Below are 15,261 nucleotides of genomic sequence, written 5' to 3' on the forward strand. Positions count from 1 at the left end.
GCCTCTCGTCTGCGCTTGGCTCCGGCGACTCCGTTCTGCTAATCCTCCGGCGGTTTTCTGGGTTATTTAGGCAGGTGTAGGTGGAATCTAAGTGATCAGCAGGACGCGCGGTGAGCCCAGCGTCCTCCTACGCCACCATCTTTGAATCCCTCAAGTTTTAAATTTTCATGAGGACCAATTTGTCTGTTTTTTCTTTTGTTGCCTGTGCATTTCATGTCACATTCAAGAAATCTTTGTCAAATCTAATGTTGTGAAGCTTTGACCCATGCTTTTCTTCTAAGATTTTTAATTTTGGCCTTTATGATGAGGTCTTTAATCCATTTTGAGATTATTTTGAGTGTGGTATTAGATATGGGTCACCTTTTTTCTTTTGGATGTGGGTATCCAGTTTTCCCAATCATTTGTTGAAATGATTGTCCTTTTCCAATGAATGGTCTTGGCACCCTAGTCAATAACCACTTGACCATATATCCAAGTTATTTTCTGGACTCTGTTATTCCATAAGTATGTACATCTATTTTTATGCCAGTACCACACTCTTTTGATTACTGTCACTTTAAAGTAAGTTTCAAAATGACAAAATTCAAAACTAGGCCTTCAAATTTGTCCTTTTTCATGATTGTTTTGGCTTTTGGTGTCCCTTGACCCCAAATAAAATTCCATATGATTTTTCTGTTTCTGCAAAATATATCATGAGATTCTGATAGGGATTGCATTGAATCTTTTGATTGTTGTGGGTAGTATTAGCAGCTTAATAATATTAAGTCTTTCAATCCAGAAAAGTCTTTCCATTTCTTAATGTCCTCACTGATTTCTTTCAGCAGGTTTCTTAGTTTTCCCTGTACCAGTTTTTGCCTCCTTGGTGAGGTCAGTTTCCCACATATTTTATTTTTATTCATGCTATTGTAAATAGAATTGTTTTCTTAATGTCCTTTTGAACTGTTCATTGTGAGTGTATAAAAATACAAATGATTTTTTCGTGTGATTTTGTATCATGCAACTTTCCTGAATCCATTTATGAATTAAAAATTTTTTTTTGCAGAATTTAAAAAAATTTCTACATAGAAGGTTGTATAATGAAACAGGGATAGATTTACCCCTTCCTTTCCAATCTGGATGCCTCTTATATCTTTTTCTTGCCTAATTGTTCTGGCTGTAACTTCCAATACCATATTGACTAGAAACGGTGAAAGCAGGCATCCTTGCCTTGTTCCTGATCTTAAGGGAAAATCTCTTAGGCTTTCAACACTGATATTAACTGGGGCATTTATAATTGGATTTTATTATGTTGGGGTAATTTCCTTTTATTCCTTGTTGTATAAGTCCTCTTATAATGAAAGGGTGTTGAATTTTTTCTTTTTCTGCATTAATTGAGATTATCATGTGTTTTTTTTTCTTTAACCTTAATTTTGTTAATGTGATGTATTACTTGATTTCCTATGTTGACACTTCCTTGAATTCCAGGAATAAAACTCACTTGGTCATGATGTATAATCCTTTTAATATGCTCTTACATTCAATTTGCTAGTATTTTGTTGAGTTTTGCACCAATATTCATGGGGGATATTGATCTGTAGCTTTCTTCTCTTGTAGTGTGTTTGTCTGGCTTTGGTATCAGACCATGCTAACTTTATAGAATGACTTCAGAAGAGTTTCCCTTTTCTTCAAATTTTTAGGAAGAGTTTGAAAAGGATTGGTGTTAGTTCTGTAAGTGTTTGGTAAAACTCACCAGTAAAGCCATGAGGTCCAAGGCTTTTCTTTGTCAGGTGTTTGATTACTAATTTAATATCCTTTCTGGTTATATGTCTATTCAGATATTCTATTTTCTTATAATTGTGTCTTGGTAGGTTTTAGTTTCAGGGAATCTATCCATTTCATCTAGGTTTTCCAGTTTGTTGGCAAGCAATTGTTTACAGTGCTCTCTTATATTCCTTTTTATTTCTGTAGAATAGGTAATAATATCTACACGTTCCTTTCTGATTTTATTATTATTATTATTTTATTATTTTATTTTTTATTTATTTTTGAGAGAGAGAGAGAGAGAGAGAGAGAGAGAGAGAGAGAGAGAAAGGCAGAGTGTGAGCGGGGAAGGGGCAGAGAGAGAGAGAGAGAGGGAGGCACAGAATCCAAAGCAGGCTCCAGGCTCTGAGCACAGAGTCTGATTAGGGCCTGAACTCAGGAACTGTGAGATCATGACCTGAGCCGAAGTTGGATGCTTAACCAATTGAGCCACCCAGGCGCCCCTCCTTTCTGATTTTAGTAGTGTGTTTTCTCTCTTTATGTCTTTAGTCAGTCTAGGTAAAGCTTTGTCAATGTTATTGATCTTTGCAAAGAATCTGTTTTTGGCTTCATTGATTTTCTTCATTGCTTTTCTAGTCCCTGTTTTATTTATCTCTGATATAATATTGATTCTTAACTTTCTTCTGCTTGCTGTGAGTTTATTTGTTGTTTGTTTACTAGTTCTTAAGTTGTAGAGTTTGGTTGTTGATTTGAGATCTTTTTTGATATAAGCATTTGCAGCTATAAATTTCCCCATTAGCATTGTGTTCCCTGTATTCTATAAGTTTGGATATATTGAGTTTTGTTTTCAGGTGTCTCTAAATATTTTCTGATGATTTTTTTTGGTGGTATACTTGTTTTACTGTTAAATTGACACATCTGAACCAAAATATTCACAATACTTGATACACTTTAAAGAGAATCATGTACTATAGTCTTAGATGTAACCACAGAACAAGCAGGACAAAAGGCTTTAAAATATATCCATAGTGTGTATTATTTCAATATTCATTCATTTACAAGTTAGACTTTTTCTTTTTGTAATTCTTTAAATTTATTTATTTATTTATTTATTTATTTATTTATTTATAGCGTGTGTGGGTGAGTGGGGAGATGGGCAGAGGGAGAGAGAGAATCTTAAGCAAGCTCCATGCTCAGCATGGAGCCCAAAGCAGGGCTCGATCTCATGACCAGGAGTTCATGACCTGAGCTGAAATCAGAAGTCAGATGCTTAACCAATGGAGCCGCCCAGGTACCCACTCTTTTCCTTTTTCTTTCATTGTTTTATTTGTTTATTTATTTATTTACAAAAATTTAAAAATGTTTATTTATTTTTGAGAGACAGAGAGAGACATGGCATGAGTGGGGGAGGGGCAGAGAGAGAGGGAGACAGAATCAAAGCAGGCTCCAGGCTCGGAGTTGTCAGCACAGAGCCCGACATGGGGCTCGAACCCACAAGCTGGGAGACCATGAGCTGAGCCAAAGTCAGATGCTTAACCAACTGAGCCACCCAGGCGCCCCACTGTGAATTATTTTTAAACATCAAAATGAGTACTGTATGAAATTTTAATTCTATAAAATCAAATGCTGTAAAATTATTGCCGACTGCTTTTGCATATCAGAAACAAATTTATAGATATTTTTAAACATCTCAGGGCACATGGGTGGCTCAGTCGGTTAAGCATCTGACGCTTGGTTTCAGCTTGGGTCACGATCTCATGGTTCGTGAATTCGAGCCCCACATCAGGCTCTGTGCTGACAGTACAGAGCATGCCTGGGATTCTGTATCTCCCTCTCTCTCTGCCCCTCCCCTGCTCTCTCTCTCTCTCTCTCTCAAATAAACTTAAAAAAATATTTTGAAAACAGCTCAATGTACTAAGTCTTATCCAGGTATACAACATAATATTTGTTCAATAAAAAGCTGTATATCTAAAACAATTCAAGAACTCACAATAGAATAAACTGTTAAAAATATGCAAGTCCACTAGAGATGACCTACACTCTGTTGTATATGGATAGAGGTTTAAATGCTTATCTTATTGTAAAATACATTGAGTTTTTTGTATTCCCTGGTTATCATACATTGTCTCCTTTAAGAGGAGGTATGGTACTGTTATCTCCAGTTTCTAGTTCTGGTAATGAAAACCTCCATGAAGTCTGTTAACAATTCATTACCGGTACATTTATGAAGGCAGCTCACATGATTTGCAAACAAAACCTTCAGGCCTCGTGTTATTTACCAAAGAATTCAGTGCAGCAAGAAGAGAAAGCCCCGTATGCAAATTTACAGACTAATCTACAAATTAACCAGTTTCTGTGATCCAAACTGTGTCAAACTTTCAAGGTATTGTCCATAAAGTTCCATATCATTGTGACCTGCCCCTTCTACCCACAGAGGCTGCATTGGTCTTTGACAAGACTCAAACAATGTGAGGCCATGTGAAGGGTCAAGATGACTTCATCTTCAGTCCGGTGAATTATTAATACTGGAGAGGTTATCTTAGAGACTTTGTCAATGTTTGGGAATGCATCCAAACAGTAGGTCTTCATGGTATCAGGAAAAGTGACTGGCATTGCCGAGGTCAAAGGGGAATGAAGAATTATGCAAGCACTCTTACACCAAGCCGCAAGATCCACAGATGGCACTGTCCCTCTCTAATTTGGCCATTATAGAATCACATTTTCAGGGCGTTATCCATATCTTGTCCTAAGAGCAAGCCAAGCAGCTTCTATATCTGCATAGAGGTTCTTGTCTGATGGTTTCCCAGAACTTGGGCCATACCCAGAATAATCCTATGAGAGCATATGACAATTACTCTGTGATCCCAGTCCTATGTAGAGTTGCTCATCTGACCAAGATCAACAGCACTTCCATGTGAGAAGAATAAAGTGTACTTGATATTGGGTGAACAACGTGCAAACATGCAGACAATTCTGTTGCCTTTACTGGTTCTAGTCATGAAACACTAATAGCATCTCTTTGTTTAGAAGAGTGCTGCCAGTGTGCTGGTTGTGATCGGTGTAAAGTCCAGAGGCTTCCACGTTCATCATACATCAGCATATAAGTTGAATAAGGTGGCAAAAATGCTAATTTTGAAGCCATTTTCCCAGGAAAGGCGGACAGCAGAAGAGGCCACATAGTTCACTAAAGGAGAGGTTATTCTTCTATACCTGAGGTGTGGGGAGGAAAGGGCCAGGAGGGAGTCCCTGCCCATGCACTGTTCTCCACAAGATGCGACCCACGCTGCAGCCACTGCTGCCACCTCCCCTTCTGGCACAGCAGACACCTCTCCAGATGCAGCCAGGTCTTCTTCACCCTTACTTTCCTTTCTATGCTCCTCCTCAGCCTCCTCTGCGGGGCCGGCTCTCCTGATGGGAGGAAGGTGGACATGGAACCGAGGGCGGGGGGGGGGGCGGTGAGCAGAACTGTCGCTAAGGAAGGAGTTGGTCACTGACTTAAATGTTTTTTAAATAGTTCACTTGGGATTTCTTTGGGTCCATTGGTTAAGAGTGTGTTTAATTTCCCCCAATTTGTATATTTTCCGGTATTCCTTTTGTTTTTGATTTCTAACTGCATCCCATTGTGGTTGGAAAAGATATTTTGTGCCATATCTCCTTTCAGTACTGTTGAGTCTTAATTTGTAGTCTAACATATAGTGTATCCTGGACAATGTCCCATGTGCGCTGGAGAAGAACGTGTATTCTGTTATTCGTGGGTAGAGTGCTGTGTATGTGTGTGTCAGATCTAGCTGGTTTCTTGTGTTGCTCCAGACCTGTGTTTCCTCACTTTTCTTCTGCGGGGTGCTCTATCCAGCTTTGAGAATGGGACAGTGAATTCTCCAGCTACTATTGTGGGTCCCTACTTCTCCTTTTCCTTCTATTAAACTTTGATTCATAGATTTTGTTGATCGGGCATTAATGCTAAAAGTTTATCATTGTCAGATATTCTTGTTCTATTGAAACTTTGTTGTTTTGTCTCTTCTAAATTTCTTTTATTTAAAACCTATTTGGTCTGATATCAGTAGAAAATACTCCAGTTCTCTCTTGATTACTGTGGGCAGGGGATACCTTTTCCTTTTTTTCACTGTCAAACTATTTGTGTTTTTCGATAAAGTGAGTCTCTTTTAGACAACATAGAGTTAGATCATCTTTCTGTCACCATTCCACTAGCCTCTAGTTTTGGCTGGAGTATTTAATTCATTTACATTCAAAGTAATTGCTGATAAGGAGGGACTTGTCTCTGTTAATTGGCTATTTTCTACATGCCTTATAAATACATTGTTCCTCATTTCTGGATTTGTTGTTTTAGTTTTAGTTTAGTTTTTTTTTAGTGAAATGGTTTAATTCTCTCTCATTTCCTTTTGCATATATTACTCTATAGACATTTTTATGTTTACCATGGGGATCACATCACACATCCTAAAAGTATAGCCCTCTAATGTGTATTTCTACAAGCTTATCTTCAATAACAGACCAAAAGTCTCATTTTATGTAGCCCATCTGATCCCCTTGCAGTAATTGATGTCAGAAAATTACATCTTTATACATCATCCCAAAACATAGACTAATAATTGTTTTCGTGTTATTTGTTAAATCAAGTCAAAAACAAAAAGTGGAGTTACAATTCAAAGTTACAATAATAGCAGCTTTTAAAAAAATATCAGTCTTTTAAATCATGTAGAAAACAAAAACTGGACTTATAAAAAGTCACACTAAAACTATGTTTATAATTGCCCATTTATTTACCTTCACTGAGATCTGTATTTCTTCACACAGCTTCAGTGACTCTCCAGTGTCCTTTCATCCCGAAGGATTCCCTTTAGCAAACCTTGCAGGGCAACTATGGGGAAATGAACTCTCTACCTTTGTTTACCAGAGAATGTCTTCATTTCTCCCTCACTTTGAAGACCCATTTTGCAGATATAGGATTCTTGATTGAATATTTTTCTTTCAGCACACAGCATATCAGCCTTCTGGTCTCTAGGGTTTCTGACGACAATCTGTCAACTTTTTAAGGAACCATTGTACTTGATGAGTCACTTTTCTCTTAGTGCTTTCAAGACTCTTTGCCTTTGGTTTTTGTTTCATTATAACGTGTCTTGGTGTGGATGTCTTTGCGTTCATCCTAAATGGAATTTACTATTCTTCTTGGATGTTTATATTCATGTCTTTCATCAATTTGGGTCAAGTTTTCAACCATTATTTCTTCAAATAATCTCTCTTACTTTATTCTCTATCTTCTGTCCGGGACTCCCAAAATGCATATGTTGGTCCCTTTTCTGGTGTCTCCGTGCTCCCTTAGACTGTTCACTTCTCTTCAATGTTTTTCATTTGGCTCCTCAGACTAGATAATTTCAACTGTTCTCTCATCAAGCTCAGTGATTCTTTGTTCTGCTTACTGTAGTCTGCTCTTGAATACCTCTAGCAAATTTTTCATTACAGTTGTTGTACATATCAGCACCAGACTTTCCTTTCAGTTTCTCTTCATGTTGTGTATCTCTTTGTCGATATTTTACTTTATTCATAGCTCAATGTTTTAACTTTTTGGGTCTTCCTTTAATTCTTTGAACATCTTACAGACTGTTGATTTAAAGTACTTGTCTAGGAGTGGCTGGGTGGCTCATTTGGTTAAGCATCTGACTTCAGCTCGGGTCAGGATCTCATGGTTCATGGGTTCAAGCCTTGCATCGAGCTCCATGCTGTCAGCTCAGAGCCTGGAGTTTGCTTCAGATTCTGTATCTCTCTCTCTCTCTCTCTCTGCCTCTCCCGTGCTCACACTCTGTTTCTCTCTCCCCCTCTCTCAAAAATAAACAAACATTAAAGAAATTTTAAAAATTAAATAAAATACTTGTCTAGTAAGTCCACATTCTGATCTTTCATGGGGATATTTTCTGGGTTTTTTTGTTTGTGGGTTTGTTTGAATGAATCTTATTTTCCTGTTTCTTTGTATAATTTTTGTTTTGTTGTTGAAAACTGGTCACCTCAATCTTATAATGTGGTAACTCTGAAAATCAGATTCTTCCCATCAGCAGGTTTATTTTTGTTTTGATTTTTGATTGTTGTAGTCTGTGTGCCAGAAATCAGCCTGAGGTGTAAATTTCAGCTCTTCTCATGTCATTTTTCAGCCTACACTTTTCCCTGAGCATGTGTGTGGTAATTTTCTACATCCCTGCCCACCTCCTCCACCAGTGATGTTCAGAGAGGCTCTGAGAGCACAGTGGCAATGCCCCTGGGTGGCCAAGGGCTGACAACAAAAGCCCTTATACCTGCTTAGCCAGGACATCCCCCAGGGACTCCCTGGGCTACTGCACCAGGACAGGGCTCTACATAGGGTTTGGCTTGTAAATTGTTTCCCCAAATATACTCTGACTTTGATGCTTCCTCCCCACTGAGTAACCAGGGACTTTGGCCTTACAGAAGAAAACGTCTCTAGGCCATTAAAGTTGGTTCCCAGATCTGAAGCCAGACCCACAAACATGCTGGATGTTCCAATGCATAATCTGGCACTTTCCATGGAGAGGACATTGGACTAGGAGTCCCTGTCACTTGTTCCTGCTGCAGCATTTGATGCTGGAGGCTGGGATACTGGTTCTTTCTTTCAGTCATGTAAATGCCATAATCTTCACTCCTGACCACTTCAGGTCCCTCTGTCTGCTATCCATAACACTTGAGTCAGGAGCTCTGGTACCCAAGTTCAAATCTCATTTATACCCCGATGGCTAACCAAGGGGTTTGAGAGTGGCTAGCCAGGAGCTCCCAAGGGCCTCAATCTCTGTAGCTGAGCCAATGACCTACAACAGGAAAAGCCCCTTCCTGAGTCTCAGACATCTCAAAGGCATCTGGTGGTTAAGCACTGCTTGTCTACAGTGCCCAATGTGATTGAAATGTGAGTGCAGGAGGCACTGTGCATAGTCCTGGTTGCTTGTTCAGGCAACCAAGGCCAGCAGGCAGGCACTAAACTCACGTAGGAACATGTGCAGATGCATCCACACGTGTACAGGACCCACCACACCAAACACCCATAAACTTTCCTCTTTCCAGCCTTCAAGTAAACATTAAGGAATTCTGGTCACAGCGTTCATTCCCTCTTTCCTTTCCTTCCTTCCTTCCTTCCTTCCTTCCTTCCTTCCTTCCTTCCTATTTCCAAGTATATTAAGTGAATATCTCTGTGCCAATCTGTGTGCTAGGCTTGGTAATCATTTAATGAAACAGACAGAACATATATGCTCCTAATGCTTACAATCTGATAGAAAAGAGACAATAAATAAAACATAATAATAGTAGTACCTTATATGGTACAGCTTGATTCGGGGCTGGACCCACGAACCATGAGATCATGACCTGAACTGAGGTCAGATGCTTAACCCACTGAGCCACCCAGTACCCTCACTTGTTTTTCTCTCTCATCCCTTTTCCCAGCCCTTGCTGGTCTCTACCCATGATCCTTCAGCATCCCTCTGCTTCCACCACTCACCAGACAGCAGCAGGAAAGGGCCCCATGATCAAGGACAACACCTTGGAGCAGAACTCAATGTCTTCTTTCCTCTCAAGCCTCGACCCATCCCCCAGCAGAGTACAGGCCCTCCCTGAAAGACATGTCCCTGTTGCGTGTTGGTCCCGGCTGAGCAGTGGCACAAACACAGCTACTTCTCTCCCTAGCTGTCCAGCTCCCCACCTGTGTAAACACCCACACACAGGTGTTTGCTTGCTGGCCCCTCTGCCACAGGCACTGACTCCACCTGCAGCTCAGCTTCCCCCCTCCTGTAGCACTGAGCCAGCAGCTCCTAACTGGAAGGCACATCAGAAAGCCCAGGTGACCAGCAGGTCCCATCTAGAAGAAGTTGGCTGCAGAGGGGTCTGCACTTGACCTGACTCAGGAGCACTCCACCTTCATAGAAGCCTGACCTTGCCCTCCAACCTCACCCCTGGCCCAGGCTTGCAGACTGCACTTGGCCTTCCCTCCTCCTTCCTGGCCCACATGCACCTGGAATCACAGCTTCTCCCCAGTGCTGCTTGGTCCAGGCTGCCAGGGCCTTCCTGCCCCGATCCTAGCAGGGACTGGACAAGGCAATGCAGGCAATGCTGTAGCAACGTTCTTCTAAATGAGGTCTAGGTGGTAATTGAGACTTCTTAGGTGTCGCTGTCTGTCTACCCTCTGCATCCTGAGACTGCCACCACACCACCTCCCCCCACTGCCCACATGGAACCCTCCCAGACAGGGGCCCCCTTGGAATTTCTGTTCCACTTTACACGCGTGGGAAGCTCACTGTTCAAGGAAATTCTTCCTATCAAAGTTAATTAGTGGAAATCACTTGTTTTGACACCAACATTTAAAGTAGGCATTTGAGAAATTAGCGCATGATTTCATGCTCTTTCTCCAGCAAGTGCACCAATGACGTATGAGGCAACCATTTTGATCCCAAGGAACTAGAACTGATGTTCCCTTGGGGAGGACCACCCCAAGAGATAGCAGGAACAACCACAGACCTGCATGGCCCTTACTCTGGTTGTGATATGGTCACAGTCCCTCAATGTGGGGCAGGATGACTAACCATCCCAGGCAGCCCCAGACTGGGCAATGTATAAACACATTAGGACCAATGTATAAACACATTAGGTTCACAAGTGAGAAGGCAGTCACCCTCCATGATGGTCACAAATAAATGGTGGAATCAACAGAAAGTCCCCAGGCCCTGCACTCTCCACCTTTTCTTGTTTCATGTGTCACCTTGTTCTTTGACCAAACACAAAACGTGTTTTCCTATTTCCCTCCCCTCAAGCAGCTTGATTATGGGGAAATCACGTTGACCATCCCTTCCTTCAAATCTACAGGGCAGAGACCACCACAAGGAAGCGCTGGCTCAAAGAGGGCAAGGTGAGGCCATAGGGCACAGTCCACATGCTCTGCTCTAAATGGTCTTTTGGGCTGTGCCCTGAGAGGCTGGACAGGGAAAATCCTGGAGGCAGGATCAAAACAGAGGGCACAGCTGCCCCGAGAATGACTTGCCCCCCTCTCCCCAAATGGTCAAGCGGGCCTGCATCTCCTTTTGCATATGTTCCGCAGAGAAACTCCAACAAGAATGGGGGCAGGTGGAGGGAACCAGAAAAGAGTACAGGTGGGAGTGACCCAGAGGAACAATTCAGGACACAGGTCCTGGAGGAAGAGTTTTAGGGGCTGCATAGTGGACAGAGGTGACCATCTGTGCTTAGGACACATCGATCTGCTATAAGTGGATCCTCCCAGTGGAACATCATAGTCAGGGCTCTGGCACCACAGACTGACCCCTAGGTGTGGTCTTGTGGGTCCTTTTCTTGGATCCCTCATGATGGCTGGAGAGATTGGGGAAAGGGTGCACATAGGAAGGAAATAGGGTCATCAACTCTTGTCTGGATTCCTCCCCAGTGTTGAATCCCTCCCTGCTAGCTCTCTGACCCTTTCTTGCTTGTGCCCCTCTGATCCCATGATCTCCTGGGCCCTCTGCAGTCAGGACATAATTGCCACGCATCACCCCGGGGTGAGCCCTGCTGAGTCTGAGAGTAGAGAGAGGTAGAGTCAAGTGCTGAGCAGGGAGCGCAGCCCTCTCTGCCCAATCCTCAGCCAGAGCCAGAAGTGGCCACGCTCCACACTCAAGGCCCCGGTGACCCTGGCTGTGAGCAGGGCTAAGGGTGTGGATGCAGATGTGGCTCACAGGCCACCTCAGCACTCACACTTCTCACTCCTGTTACAGGAGCTTGTCGTCCCCTCCGATCTGTGCGGATACAGATGAGGGATCCCATACCCCAGGAAAGCCCCTCCCATCCCACCATCTGCCCAGACTCTCACCTGGGCTTCCCTCAGCTGCTGGTGACTTCTTCCTGCATGAAAGGACACACACAATAATGGCAATAACAAAAGCAATAGAAGCAACCATAGCACCCCAATGGTTGGTCATCCATTCTGGTGCACCAGGGCATTTCTTGGAAAAAGGCCTTATATTAACCTGGGATCCCTACTTTCCTCTCCCCACCCTGGCTCCTGACCTGATCAGGGCCAGAGCCTCCTCCATGATCACTGCAGTCTCACCTGAGGGTACACGGTGTGCAGTGTGGTTCCAGGGACTTCCATGTAGCAAGAGAACCCCTGCTCCTCTCCCTGGGAACTCCTTATGACCACACACATCCAGTAGGTCCCCTTCCCATCAGGAAGGACTCCCTAAACTGCTGGGCATCCTGGCTCACAGGATCCTCATCCTGAAGCAGATCAGGAAGATATTCCCGGGAGGGAAACTGAGAGCCCAGCACGTCATGGTGACCATGCCCTCCAAGGCCTGGCTGCAGGTGACCTTTACTGTTGGGGACACTGGGGAAGAAAGCACAGAGCCAGCCGTGCACATGGCAGAGCACTGCTGCCCTCTAAGTGAGACAGAGAGGACAGGTTTGCTTCTCTCATCTTTCCAGCTCTGGCTGAAGCCGTCATTGACCCCAGACCTTCTCCAAGTCTGTTCTGCACCCTACAACCCAATTCCTGAGCTGGCAGGAGGATGCACCTGGGATCCAGGTCTCGCTCTCCCGGATCCTCATTTTGAGGCTGAAGAGGGGATATGGGGGGTGGGCTCTTGGGCTGAGGGGACTATAAGGGAACTCTCTGTGACAGGGTGGATGGGGCGTCCTCTCCTGCTTGACACCCACCTTCCTGGTTCAGTTTTCTGTCAGAGGGCCCATGGCTTTCCTGGACTATTGACACTGGGAGGGTGCATTTCCATCCCCACCTGCTTGATGTCTCTATCCAGAGGCTGTAACAGCACAGGTGGGTCACGGTCCCAGGGGCCAACAGAACATATGTGCATCCCATAGGGCAGGGAAGGTTTCCTGAGACAGTGTTGTTGGGGGGAGGTCAATGGGTCTGGGGGAGGGGAAGGCCCTGCACCAGGGTTGAACCTGCTCTGCCCAGAAATCCATCCAGGATTCCAGATATTTCTGCAGGCTTCCACCAAGCTCTCCCTGCACATAGGCTGAGGCAGCCTGGTTTGAAAGCCATCTGCATCGTGATTTCCTTAGCCAAGGTCTGCGGCGAGGACCAGGGAACTGGCCATCCTTGGGTCTTCGGGTCATAGGGGAGGAAAGAGCTCCCATCACAGCGGAAATGACCGAAGCTCCTTGGTGCTGTTGCTCTCTCGGATCTCCCAACCCCAGATCTCCTGGAGTGAATAGGAGCCTGCCCCCAGCCAACAATGACAAATCCCATCCTGTGTTCCTCTGCTTTCCCCACACCAGTGACAGATTCCCACCAGAGGGGCCCCTCTCTGCTCTCTTCTACATCTTTCCTGTGCTGGGTGAGTGACGACCACCACTGGGCTGAAGTCCACAGAACCTCAGTCCTCACCCCCACCCTCAGGTAAATCCAGTGGAAAGAGACAGGTCTCTGCTCTTGGCCTGGAACTTCCTTGGGAAAGCCCTCCCATCACCCTTGCGCCCACCCTGCACTCACCTCCTTTCTGGGCCTGCAGGACCACAGTGTCTGCCAGAGTCTTTGTGAGGCTCTTCCCGTGCTCTTTCAAGTCCTTGGTCTCTGTGTCCCACATCTTAGGTACCAGGACTGCCTTGCCCACAGTCCCTGTGCCTCTGCCATGTCTATGTTACTGTCATCATGCAGGAAGGCCTGGCCCTCCATGCGTCCTTCTGTGAAAAATCTCCAATGCACAGATCCATCCTGGGACAGCACTATGAGGTTATAACAAAGACTGAGGGATCCTGGCAAGGGGGAAACTACAACTGAAACTGCCTCCTGGAAGTAACTGCTTGTCAAATATTTCTCAGTAAAGCTCTGCTGTCCTGAGCTGCTTGAAGTCTTGAGGATGCAGAAAATGCACATGTACAAGGGACAGGAAGGAGGCTTTCCAGTACAGGAAGATAGGCTAGGGGCCTGAAGGAGAGGGAAGAAGGAATGGCGGTGGGGGATGGGGGTGGAGACAGGTAAACATGCAGGACAGGAGCCGGGAGAGGGAGGCACAGGCACAGGCACAGGTGACCCCACAACAACTTCTTACTAGACACATTGCTGGAGGCAAGCGAGACAAAAGCAAACATGAACTACTGGGAGTTCATCAAGATAAAAACCTTTTGCACGGGGAGCCTGGGTGGCGCAGTCGGTTAAGCGTCCGACTTCAGCCAGGTCACGATCTCGCGGTCCGGGAGTTCGAGCCCCGCGTCGGGCTCTGGGCTGATGGCTCAGAGCCTGGAGCCTGTTTCCGATTCTGTGTCTCCCTCTCTCTCTGCCCCTCCCCCGTTCATGCTCTGTTTCTCTCTGTCCCAAAAATAAATAAACGTTGAAAAAAAATTAAAAACCTTTTGCACAGCGAAGGAAATAACAACCAAAGTAAAAGACAATCTAGAGAATGGGAGAAGATATTTGCAAACAACATATCTGGTAAAGGATTAGTTTCGAAAATCGATAAAGAAGTTAGCAAACGTCACAACCAAAAATGCAAATAACCCAGTTAAGAAATGGGCAGAAGACATGAATAGACACTTTTCTAAAAGAGACATCCAGATGGCTAACAGACATGTGAAAATATGCTAACATCAGGAGAAAGAATGAAATCCTGCCATCTGCAGCAACGTGGATGGGACTGGAAGGTATTATGCTAAGTGAAATAAGTCAGTCAGAGAAGGACAGGTTATCATATGTTTTCACTGTTACGTGGAACTTGAGAAACTTAACAGAACACCATGGGGGGAGGGAAGGGGAAAATATAGTTAAAACAGAGGGGGAAGGAGGCAAACCAGAAGAGACTCTTAAATACAGAGAACAAACTGAGGGTTGCTGGGGGGCCGGGGAGAGGGGAAAATGGGTGATGGACATTGAGGAGGGCACTTGTTGGGATGAGCAGTGGATGTTGTATCTAAGTGATGAATCATGGGAATCTACCACCAAAACCAAGAACACACTCTATACACTGTATGTGAACCAAGTCGACAATAAATTATATTAAAAACAAACAAACAAACAAACGAACAAATAAACAAACATTAAAAATAAAGAAAATATGCTAATATTTTGCTAAAATGAACAGCACAAGAAACAACAGATTTTGGCGGCCATGTGGAGAAAGGTGAACCCTCTTGCAGTGTTGGTGGGAATGTAAACTGGTGTAGCCACTCTGGAGAACAGTATGGAGATTCCTCAGAAAACTAATAATACTTTTATTATTATAAATGATCCAGCAATGGCAATACCAGTTATTTACGCAAAGGGTACAAAAATACTTATTTGTAGGGGTACATGCACCCCAATGTTTATAGCAGGATTATCAACAATAGCTAAATGATGAAGAGAGCCCAAATGTCCATCTACTGATGAATGGATAAAAAAGGGGTGGTATACACACACACACACACACACACACACACACACACACATTCACACACAGACACAAACACATAGAATATATATGATTTATCCTCAAGAAATCTCCACGTGCATTTGAAAAGAATGTATTCTGT

The 15,261-nt window shown here is 43.9% G+C and overlaps 1 pseudogene; it reads right to left on the reverse strand.

Annotated features, from left to right (window-relative positions):
• Window positions 1-3,792: 3,792 nt before the first annotated feature.
• Window positions 3,793-13,340, reverse strand: LOC121022353 (alpha/beta hydrolase domain-containing protein 17B-like; annotated as a pseudogene).
• Between the last annotated feature and the right edge of the window lie 1,921 nt (window positions 13,341-15,261).

This window comes from Herpailurus yagouaroundi, unplaced genomic scaffold (assembly GCF_014898765.1).
Source record: "Herpailurus yagouaroundi ecotype Mexico unplaced genomic scaffold, PumYag 393, whole genome shotgun sequence".
Lineage (NCBI taxonomy): Eukaryota > Metazoa > Chordata > Mammalia > Carnivora > Felidae > Herpailurus > Herpailurus yagouaroundi.